Below are 12,510 nucleotides of genomic sequence, written 5' to 3' on the forward strand. Positions count from 1 at the left end.
CACGTGTGGACTTATTAACTATGGCGCTATATTTTCACAAGAACTTTACCCCGTGTATTTGACGAGCACCCGCTTCTAGCAAGATCTTATCTCCTAAATTCATACATATATTCCATCAACGTAGCATGTTAACTTACGCCGTCTTGAGCATTTGTTTTTTGGGGCCAGTCTGTACTGTTTTTATTTTTTTGCGTGTGTATTTAATAATTTACCGCCAATTTTTATTTCCAGTTGAATCCGTTGCTTTCTTTGTGCGTCAGGATTCCATCGAAACGATATCGCTCTCCTTAGCAAAGCTCCACCTAACAAGCCCATTATTTGGTCAAAATTTTGAAAATGACAATTACATTTGCGCTAGAAATTTTACCTAAGTCATAAACCACCATGTGGGGACCCTAAAAATGACGAGAAAACACATCCGTGCATTTTGATGATTATTTCACCCGATATAGCCCTTTCAAGAGATATCTTACCAAAGGAAAATAAGTTGTTTTCATTAAGTTTCTCGTCTTTTCTATCACAAAAATGCTCATGCCATATGTGCAGACATATCGTTATCTTGCAGTAAAAATTATGGGGACCGTCGCTAGCAAAAAAGAAAGCCGCTTTCCCTTTGAAATTTTACCTGAATTTCTTAGTTATTTGTTCAAAACGAGCAACGAGATTAATTTCCTTAGACTAAGTTCAATTTTTCTTTTCAAAAAATCCTTTGGGGCTTTCATTTCATCACATAAATTGATCATGATAATTTGGCTGATGCGCCATCAACAGATCAGTAGGAAAATGCAAAACAATCAGGATTTGCCAAAACACTTAAAAGTAGAGATAGCGTGCGTCACGAAAAAACATTGTCAATCTTTTTTATCCTTTGAAAGTTTCGATTACCCTGAGTCCCTTAGTTGTTCATTGCACCAGGACCGGAGTAAAGAGGACTATACAAATAAATAAGTTTATACCCTATAATCTTACATATCTTTAAATTTATTCCAATTTTCACCAAAGACTATGCGGCAGGGCAACAAAGAAGCTTACTGACCTATAGCTTACCTTTAAAGTAATTACATTTCGACTACGCTTATACCCTAGAAGCGCCTGATTTAACTTAATTCTCGAGGAACTTGCGATGTTTATCACACTAGTATTGAGCTAATGGGTCTTGGAAAAATCAATAGTAAAATGCAGAAAAAATCGGAATCTCCCAAAACACTTAGAGGTGGAGATAACGCGCGTCACCAAAAACATTTTTCATTATTCTTATGCATTGATAAATTTCAATCACCTTAGGTCCACTTAACTGTTCATTGCCATAGGACCGGAGCAGTGGGAACTATACAAAAGAATAAGAATAATATACCCTTTAATCTTCCTTATCTTTAAAATTCAGTCCGATGTTCACCAAAGATTACACGGCAGGGCAATGCAGAGCAAAGAAGCCACCCTAGAACCTCCTGATTTAACGGAGGTCTCAAAGAACTTTGCTATGCTTATCCTACCAGAAGTTGGGCTGATACGTCATTAAAAGATCAGTCAAAAAAATGCAAATCATCTGGATTTCTCACAACACTTAAAAGTGTAGATAACGTACGTCAAGAAAAAAAACATTTTTCAGTCGGTTCTTTGGGCAAAAAAAATAGTCTTTTTATCTTTCGTTTCCGTTGAAAAATTTCGATCACTTTGGTCCCCTTAATTGCCCATTGCCCCAGGACCGGAGAAATGAGAACCATACAAAAAATAAGTTTATGCCGTTTAATGTTTCTTATCTTTAACAGGTACTCTCGCCATTCCGTTGGTCCCCTTAATTAGGTTTTGTTTTTCTGATACACTCACAACCCTTCTGCTACCCGCCAGACATCGTTGACTCATTCCACTGACCTAGTTAATGACAGTATAAGCAGCCTTTGACCACCGCAATTTTGTTACTTCCTACAAAGAGTGGTTTAGTGAAAAACACAATTCCTTGCGTACTCATACCGAGTGACAAAACAAATTGATCCCTACATTTTGATCACCCATTCACAAGAAATATTCAGACAAATGTTACGATTCACAAGCTGAAATTGGACCTGAATGAAGTTCTAAGTAGGTTAAATGACGAATTCATCGCCATGTCGCAGACAAGAAGTAGTCCTTTGGTCGTTCATTGCTATCACCTTTGGTCTGCTTAATTTGTCAATGCTCCAAGACCGGAGCAATGGGGTCTATAAAAAGAAATAAGTCTATACCCTGTGGTCTTTCTTATCTTTGGCAGTTAACTTACCGTTTCAATTAGTTTCTTCTTCATTGAATATATTTTAATGGCAGAACATTATTGGATGACCCAGCCACAACGTGAGCACATTTACCGACAGGACAAACTACTAAGGAAAACAAGACAAAATAAATGTGATTTGTTACTTTGGAAACTAGGTGAACGCGTCAAGCAAAGTGCGGTATCTCATCGGGGAGGATCACAGACTGGGCCAGCTATAGAGCGGCGGAAATCAAGCCTATCTGGCCTTAATCGAAGTAATAATATGAACGATGACGGAGCGCAAAAGTCGTCTGCTACTTACGGCGGTTCGAAAAGATAAATTAGTACAGCAGCTTAAGATACAGAACATAAATCGGATGTTGTGTCCCCTATTTCCCCCCCCCCCCCCCACCTTTTTCACCGGCGTGCTAGACTCCGGTTCTACCTGGTGCCATATGGTGAGCTCCCCAAAAACATGACCGCATTCTCTCAGGCACCAATAAAAATTCAGTTTTTTTATCATTGCGACCGCGTTAATAATACCGGCTTGTTATTATGTCCAACGACCAACTTTAGAGATTCTCCCAGAGTTTTCTCAAGCCATTCCAAGGATTGGTTCAGGTGCGAAGTTTTTTTCCATTACACAGAACAACACCCATTTGATATGAAAGCGTTACCTTTTTCAAAACCATAGTTTGGTAAACTCCTATATACTTATGTACTTGTCTCCCCAAAGAATGATTTAATAGTGAATTAAACTTTTTTGTATCATTTTCACATTGCTTGTTGTTCGTCTGATCTGTCGTGGACCTGTTCTTTCCTTCAGTTAGCATCTTGCCTGAACCTTGCATGGTTGCTCGCCTTGATGTCAGTAATCCAGTGAACAACTATTTACTGCTTCCTTTTGAACGAAAAAATTCTGGACTCCAGCTCATCAATGCTTCTTATGGTGTCAAACTACTGACATGCCAATTGAGGCCACGTCCACTTTATCACCTTTCTCTGAAGACCAAAAACAAACAAGTACCCTTGAAAGGCCACTATATCTAAAGCTCGTTGGATCCTGTCGTATAAATTGCTTAAACTACAAGAGTGCTGAGCATGCATAGAATTTAAACAGATATTTTTCTCCCCCTCCAACGTCCAACGAGCTAACTTACCGGGTAGTCCCAGTTGCTTTTTGGGACACAAAATGGGTCAAGCGCCTGCTGTATAGCTCCGGTTGGCAAGGCATGGTAGTGATATAAGAAACAAATAATTTATTTTGAAAGTCTTAGCCCTTCTTCCGTAAAGTAATACCTTGGGAAATCAGGCGATCCTCTGACATAGTCCACTTAACGCTTAACTTCCGTGTACCTCGAAACAGTCACCCGAGACCTTATGGCGACGGCGACGTAAAGGGACTCAACGTCGAGGCCGTCAGTTGCCGTCGGCGTTCCTGCCAAAAGTTTACATTACGAAAAGATCTTGGAAACCGTGAGTTTCTTATTCCAGCAATTGTGAACCTTTGAAAGTTTACTGAGTGTCTTGCCGATTTCGTCCTTGCTAATATCTGCCATGCCAAAAGTAAGAGACACTATTCTCATGGCTTATGCCCGTAATTTGATCGATGATACAGAGTACTTGTTTCTATATAACGTTAAGTTCTCCCAAAAATCCTTTTATTCTATATTGGAGCCACGAACGCTTCAATCTGGACATGATGACAGATAAAGAATGCAAGAACTTACTGAAGTATTGAACCCTCCAGGCCTGATTGTTTGCTATAACGACGTCAACATGGACACAACTGAGGCATTCTATATATTTCTCAGGCGGTTTGCCTGCCCGAGCAGGTAAGTGGAATTGATACCACGATTCGCGATACCTGAGCCTCAACTTTGAATGATTTCGCATACTGTGATGGTTCCATTTGCACTGACTGGATACATTTGCTGTTGGATTGGATCAGCCGTGGATAAGTCGCCCACCTTTGTAGACATTCACAGAAATTATCAGCGAGAAAGGAGCGGATGATGTACAACGGCCCTACGAAAGTACATTCAATGAAATTTAAGTCCATTGCTACACCCAACGGCCTTATTGCTACCCTCTATGGCCCGGTGGAGGGTAAAAGGCACAACAGCGTAATGTTGGCTCGATCCAAAGTGTTGAACCAGCTTCAGGAGGAGGCACCTTATGCATTCATGGCCATCCAGCGTATCTTCTCCAACTTCACTTTCAGAGTCCATTTCACGGCGTTACTAACAGACCTTCCAAAAGCTTGGAACAAGTCAATGAGTGAAGTGAGATTTTTAATTGAATGGATCTTCGGTGATGTCGTAAAGTGTTTTAAATTCTTGGACTTCAAGAGGAATTCAAAGTTATGCTCAAGCGCTGTGGGAAAAGTGTATATTTTATGTGCACTTCTTCATAATTCTCGGGCATGTTTATGTGGTGCAATTACATCTAAGTTTTTCCAGTTCTTTCCCACGACTGTCCATGAGTACTTTCAAAAATTTCAAGCATGGTCCATAATAAATCAATTTTCCGAATAATTTTCAATCAGTCTTCAGTTTACTTTCAAATAAATTAATCTCCTTTAAACGATCATTACCATGTAAAAGCATTTTAAAAGTACTAAACTTTAAAATTATAAACAACTTTTAAAATTAAAAGATTATATCAAATGATCGCATAACTCATACAAATTATACAAACTGTTGATATTCTCTTCCTGTTGTCTATCACATATACAGAAATACGCAAGGCATCTGAACCAGAAAGTCCAAGTTTCAAATAAATTTGCGGAACAATTTTATTTGTCGGCAAGTTTTTGTAACAAGAACATAACCGCCTGGCTTTGCCGCTGCAGCAAAACCATGTTCATACGTTCTAGTTGTCGTAGCTGCTGTTGCTGCATTCTTGCGGTATTCGGTTGTTCCTCGAATCTTTCGTCATGTTTTTTTCCTAGATTCAACTTGCCCTCTGCCTCTCTTACCTCCTTCTCCATTTGCAGCTGTTGTTTCTTTAATGCCGCCTCCTCCAAGTCTTGGCACCAAGACAAGTCAATGGTTTGAGGCAACTAAAGCCTTGCCTTTCGAGATATTTTTGCACATAATAAAATTCAGCCATGTAGTTTTTTGTTTTTCCCTTGATGCCGTTGAGTACGCATTTGTGTCTGAGGGTGGCCGTGGAGACCAATCGGTGCACGAGAGTGTCTGTCGCATGTGAATCACATGAACGGCCAAAGGTGAGCCTATCCTACCCAGTTCTCAGGATCTTCGCCCAGGTTTTTGATAAATACTTTCAGTTGTTTGTAAAAGGCTTTCTCTGTCCACCCACGGATCTCTTTCCAGTGTCAGCCTACAACAGAGGAGCTATTTTCGGAGAATGGGACTTGTGCAGTTTGTGCAATTGAACCATCTGCATTCAATTTAAGTTGAACCAAATGTATTATGCATTTTTTCCGGTTGAACCATTTGAGCTAGTTTGACCATTTAAACTACTTCAAACAAATAAGATAGATTGTGCAATTTGTGCAGTTTAAATGTTTTTGTACGTTTGAATATTTAACCAGTTGGACCAATTAAGCTAGATTGTGCAGTTTGTGCAGTTGAAGCACTTAAGCTAGTTAGACCATTTGGACTACTTCAACCAAAAAAGATAGGTTGTGCAATTTGTGCAGTTTAACTGCCTACGCTAGTTTGACTATTCACTCAGTCGAGCCTATTAAGCTAGATTGTGCAATTGAACAAGGAAAATTCAGCTTTATCGGAGCATACATGCCTAACTAACCATACAATTGGGTGGGATAATTCTAAAATTATCACCACTTATCGGCGTTACCACCAGCGCCTTTGTTTGGAGGCTTGGCAATTAACTCCGCTCACGCTCCTTAAAATCGTGATGGTGACGGTTTGCTACCTGACGCCTATTTACACCTCGTCCGAAAAAAAAGGCCGCTAATTAGTGATCATATAATAGGACCTCTTGTTGCAGCGTTTAGATCACCCCTGATGAAGGCACTAGACAGGAGTGTCGAAACGTTGGGTCTATGAATTGTAACTTTTTCGGTTACATTCATTAAATCTGCAAACCAGAGTAGCATCAAACTATGTCCAGTTGGAACAAATAGGCTAGATTGTGCAGTTTGTGCAGTAGATTCTATTAAGCCACTTATGCATTTTGTCCAGTTGAAGCACTTAAGGTAATCAGACCATTTTAGATAGATTGTGCAATTTTTGAAGTTAAACTATCCTCGCCAGTTTGACTATGTAACCAGTTGAATCATTTGAGGTGACTTAAGCAGTTTCCGCAGTTGAACTGATTCAGCTAGTTATGAATTCTGGCTGGTTAAACCATTTCAGCTAGTTACGCATTTTGTCATTTTCGCTAGTTTGACCATTTTGAACCACTTCAGCCAATTAAGATACATTGTGCAATTTGTGCAGTTAACCTCGAATGTCAGACAATTCGCCCCGGACAATTAGCCCCCAATTTCAATACAATTCACCCCCAATGTGAAAACACCCAAATTATTGTAGAAAATATAGCTTTTGTCACAAGGCAATCATTTCTTGAAAGAAAAAGAAAACTCGACAACTCGAGTCAACCGAAACCAAAATAATTTACTGATCGTCAATCGCGTGAGCGTAAGATGGTGATACGTGTTCAGTTCTTCGGTTTTAGACGCGCGAGAACGCGTTCGCCCTTATTATACTTATAAATTCGACCGTAGATAGCTTTGTTTCATGTACGATGGGCACGAATGATTCGGTTGACTGACTCGGTGTTTTCACACATTGGGGGTGAATTGTCTAAAAATTGGGGCGAATTGTTTGAGGGGCGAATTGTTCCGATACCGTTTACCTCTTTCCGCTGGTTTGACTATTTTAACTAGTTATACCGAATAAGCAAGATCGTGCAGTTGGTGCAGCTGAACCATTTAAGCTAGTTATGCATTTCCTCCGGTTGAACCATTTGAGCTAGTTTGACCATTTGAACTGAGGAGGGCATTGGGGCCCATTAGAAACCTTAAAACCGTAGAAAAAATCATCCAAAACCGAAAAAAAAACTCGATCAAAACCGAAAACGGCATGCAAAACTGTCAAAATCGATACACTTTCACATCCCAGTTATTAAAACCCTGATCGTTTCGATACAGTGATGACAAGTGTAGCGTACAGAGTAAACTACACTAATTTTATGACAGGATCCATGAATACCATGCACTTGGCATTCGTATCTTCTAGTATCTGCTTAAATTAACAGCTGCGCTCTCGAGGACCTCGAGCGTGGTCTCTGCGGACTCAGCAGCTGGTAATGGAGCCTAATTAAAGTAAGGAAATTCGCACAAAAGCCCTCCATAGGATTGCAATTTTGCAGTCGCAAAAAGCTATAACTCTGGAAAGTTTCATCAAAAATCCCTGATCTAACAATTCCATTCGCGAACTAAGACCTGAAAGTTTGGAGATTCCATTGCAATGTTGAATCCATCAGTCGCGTATGGCCTGTAACTTGGTCACAAACTTCGAGGTGGCGTTGATAAAGAAACTTTGGAAATGATCCGTGCTTAGCCGTGCCCTACGTGCAGGCGCGTAGCCGTACCCTCCCTTCTTCCCCCCCCCCCCCCACCTCAGGGGAGGGGGAGGGTACGGCTACACGTAGGCTACCTAGGGATCCCTGCGATATTTCAATTGGTTTGTCACTCATTCCTCTCGATAAAATTTGCGTTTAGCGGCTATTCGAGATTAGTGGAGGCGCGTAGTTGCCGCTCAGATCGAAGAGAAACCGGAACCCAAATAGGTCTAATTGGAAAAACCGAAAACTGCATTGGATATCAAAGCCGAAAACCAGTTAGTATTTTTTGCGAAAACCAAATGCTAAAAAAACGGAAAATCCGCAAACCGCAATGACCACCAAACCGAAAAACGAAGTTTTTTGGCATAAAAACCGAAAAACCGATCTAAAACGTAGCCAAAACTGCAAAACCGAAAATCCTAAATCCCCCGTTTGAACTACTTTAGCCAATTAAGATAGAATGTGAAATTTGTGCAATTTAACTGTTTTCGTTAGTTTGACTATTTTAGGTATTTGAATCTAGATTGTGCAGCTTGTGCAGTTGAACCATTTAAGCTAATTTTACATTTTTTCAAGTTAAAACATTTAGCTAGTTTGACCATTTGAACTACTTTAAACAACTACGATATATTTTTCAATTGTTTTCAGTTTAACGGTCTTCGCTAGTTTGATTATTTAACCAGTTGAGCCAATTGCGCTGAACTTTAAAATATTTTTATTACATGAACAACGATTCACTGAAATCAAATGCATAAATCCGCTGAATAAAGCAAAATAACCGAGTCACAAAGGATAAGAAAGCTAAACAAAAACGATCGAATAGTACAAGTTATTTGTGTCTTGTCCCGCTAATAACAAATGAAATCTTGTTCGACAATCTTAGCAGAAACTAAAACTTAAACTCAAAACAGACCATGTGCTCTCGAAAACTTGATATCTTACCGTGACTGCAAAATAACCAGCGGTACACTGAAATATCTACTTGACTGTCCGCATTCGAATCAGGTCGCAGAAATGACATAACTACTTTCTAGGCAGAACCAATTCTGCTGGATCGTGCAGTTTGTGCAGGTTATGCAGTTGAACAATTTAAGCTAGTTTGATCATTTGTACTACTTCAACCAATTAGTTATTCAACCAGTTAAGTTAGTTTGGTTATTTTAACTACTTTAACCAATTATGGTAGATTGTGGAGTTTGTGAGGTTGAATCTTATAAGATGCTTATGCATTTTTTTCAGTTTAAGCATTTAAGCTGGTTTGAGCATTTTAACTATTTCAACCAGTTAAGCTAGATTGTGCAATTTGTCAGTTTAACTGTTTTCGCTAGTTTGACTATTTAACCAGGTAAACCAATTGAGCTAGTTTAACTGTTTTAACTACCTGAACCAATTCAGCTAGATTGTGCAGTTGAACAATTGAAGCTAGTTTGATCACTTGAACCACTTTAACTAAGTAAGATAGGTTGTGCAATTTGTACAGTTCAACTGTTTCGCTAGTTCGACTATTTAGTTGAACCAATGAACCATTTCGGAGGCTTGTTGCGTGGATGTGATTAAATTTGGCTGCTTACCTGCTGTAAACTGTCCAGCTTTATAGACTTTGAGTTTTCTACCTGTTGAGATTTACCTGCGTCCCTATACAGTCATTTAAAGATAGGTGAACTTGTCAATTGCGTGGAGTTTTGTGCCAATTAAATGACTGTAAGGTTAGTTGTCTTGCTTCTTAGAGCTGGTGGGTACGTACGGTCAATCAAAAGTTCTCACAGGTTGTGCCCAAAGAGATCATGCCATGATGCATCTGTTCTTCACAGTTACTATCCAGTGCACAATCATTTGCAAAATTTAGATCACGGATGGTGGTAAGACTGACCTCAAGTGTTTCCTTAAGTCGTCTACGATTGTGAAGCATGTGATCAGTTCTATAACGAGTTTCTACGCCTGCATCACCTTGTGAGAATGCACCTGGGAGCATTGTAGAGAGCACCATTGAGAAGAAGGTTGGGCGAGAACACATACGTGTTTCAAGCCATTATTGACCGGGAAATATTTTCACACCTCACTATTTTACAAGTTCCATCATTTCATTAAGAAACTTTCCAATCATGGTGATGATAATAGAGGTGCATCTAGCTTTGAGATGACTTTCTATAGATCATCACGACTGACCGTGTCTAACGCCTTGGTCAGGTCAACAAAGGTGGTACAGAGGTCCTAGTGTTACTCCTGGATTTTCTCATAAAGTGACGAGCTGTAAATATCACATGTACTGTTCCGCTGCTGCTCGTTCGAAAGCTGCACGGACTCTCGCGCAGGAGACCTTGTTGCAAATGTTTGTGGAGTTTGTGAGGTTGAACCTTATAAGATGCTTATGCATTTTTTTCAGTTTAAGCATTTAAGCTGGTTTGAGCATTTTAACTATTTCAACCAGTTAAGCTGGATTGTGCAATTTGTCAGTTTAACTGTTTTCGCCGAGAGTCGATTAGGCATGACTCTAGCAAGGAATTTGCCTAAAACTGACGGCGGTAACGGTGTTCCATTGTGGTTGTCGCAGAACTGCCTGTTTCCTCGCTCTTACAATTGGACAATGATAGCCTTATTGAAGTCTTGAGGTAGAACATCTTTGCTCCAATAGGATGAGAACATTTCATACAGATTTTGGGCGACTATTTTATTACCTGCCTTTCATATTTACGCAGGAATGGCGTCTGCGCCTGGAAGCAGGTGTCTTGCATTTTTCTGAGATGCTCTTGAGTTTACTATTGCAGGCAATAAAGACTTTCATTTCGATACTGATGTTGCGCTGACTTGATAGGCAAGAAAGTGCTTACGTTTCTGCTCTAAGAGTTCGTTTATATCCACACGTTGTCATCAAACCAATCCTGATTTTCCTAAGAGACCGAGCCTAGCTGTTGCAGTGATGCAGTATAGAAAAATCCACTCCTCTTTAAGACTTGTTTCAAGGAAATGGAGATCAGGAAGCTTATCCATGAGGTCACTGATGACTTAAGTTCATTCATTTTCCCGAATAAAAGATTCCAGTTCACATGGAGGAATATTAATTTTATAATCATCTCAACTATATCTCTGTGGCTTAACGGATGATTCCTTTTTGGTGTTTTAATCTTCTGTAGTGTCACAGTAAGAACTGCGATAACTTAGGTGGCTTCGCCTCCTATATATAGGAGATGCGAATTTTTCACACCTTGTGCGAATGTTTTAAAGGTGTTTCTGAGAAATTGCACCACAATATCTCACATTTTATGCAAAATTTTGTGATTATTTTGAAAAACATTGCTGAGATGGTCGGGATTTTTGAAGAAAAAGATTTTTTATATTTTTTAGAGTTAAAAGAGATTTATAGACATTTTTTTGAAGAATTTCTTGATAGATTTTGGGAATTATGTATCTTGGCCTATTTTGAGATATTAATAAAGTTGTGTTCAATATATGACATGATTTCAATTTGAGAGTTCTCTTATTTAATCTTGTTCACCGTGACTTATAGATGAGAACTAGATCCTTGTAACAAGGATTCCCATTCTTCCCATCCTTCACATCCTTTCCTTCCTCCCCGCGAGCCAGTGATGATAAACATTTTTTTTCGAGCTTTCTCTAACTAGTTATTTAGCGGTCCTACATTTTATTTGAATGTAAGAGCTCTTGCTGTTAGGTATCTAAATGAATATTCTGTGAGGTTTATTGAAAGCAATACTGAGAACTCCTGGAAAGGGTATTTTATCTAACAGGTATGTCACAGCAAGGTGCATGGCGTGATAATCTCACCAATCAAGCAATTGCAGACAGACGAATGATAGAACCAATATGACAGAATCTAATCACTGAACTACTGCATGATGCCACAGATGTTGGAATTTTTCAGTTCGCTCAAATAGATGAAACATAGCATTAATTTGCACTTAGCTCGATCATTAACCATTTACACCCTTAGGTTGGTACTCATATTCTCCACACTGATCTCTCTACATTTCCTGTGGTAAGGACAAGGAGAAGTTGTTTAACAATCATGAGCTTTTCAAATTGGTTATTATTTTCATTTTTCTCATTACCTTTACATTCAATTCAAGGTTGATACTGAAATGAGAAATTAGAAGCCAGTCACCCTTTAGAGTTAATGGGTTAATAACTCAGAATTAGACGTGAATGAAATCGCTCTTTTAAAAGAGAAAGAAGGGAAAAGAAAGCGCTTTTTTATGACGGAATACAGGAAAAAAGAAAACTGCTGCAAACAAATGGAGATTTAATCATTATGATTACCCCTAGGCATGGTGAGCCAACATGGATATTCAATTTGTCCTTGATGTTTAAGCTAGCCTTGTGTTATGTATATTTGCTCTTGCACCTCAAAGGCACAAAAAAGCATCGATGAGATTTAGCGAGCTGCTTGTGATGAAGCCACAAAATAAAATGATAGTTTTAAGCAATTATTCGGACGTATAGGTAATAAATTGCTAAACAATGTTGAGATAAGCGCATACTCCATTGACTCTGCATGCACACTTTTACTATCCACACCAGGTCTACATGTTGAGGTCCTTACGATTCAGAGCCCAGGTATGCGTCCTAGAGTTTCAAAAGTCTGATTACAGATTACTTGAGACTCGGAGGGTAACGGAAAGGCTCTGAATGTGCTATAAGAGCCCTGACCCTGCCATCGCTGAGCATTTTTAAGGTCGATTATTGTCGAACGCGGATGAAAT

General features: G+C 39.3%; 1 protein-coding gene across 1 annotated transcript in view; it reads left to right on the forward strand.

Moving 5' to 3' along the window:
• LOC131793554 (fibrillin-1-like) overlaps positions 1–12,510 on the forward strand; it is a 61,357-nt gene that overhangs the window by 31,146 nt on the left and 17,701 nt on the right. The gene's annotated exons all lie outside the window — the stretch shown is intronic.

Source organism: Pocillopora verrucosa, chromosome 7 (genome assembly GCF_036669915.1).
Source record: "Pocillopora verrucosa isolate sample1 chromosome 7, ASM3666991v2, whole genome shotgun sequence".
NCBI classification, from domain to species: domain Eukaryota; kingdom Metazoa; phylum Cnidaria; class Anthozoa; order Scleractinia; family Pocilloporidae; genus Pocillopora; species Pocillopora verrucosa.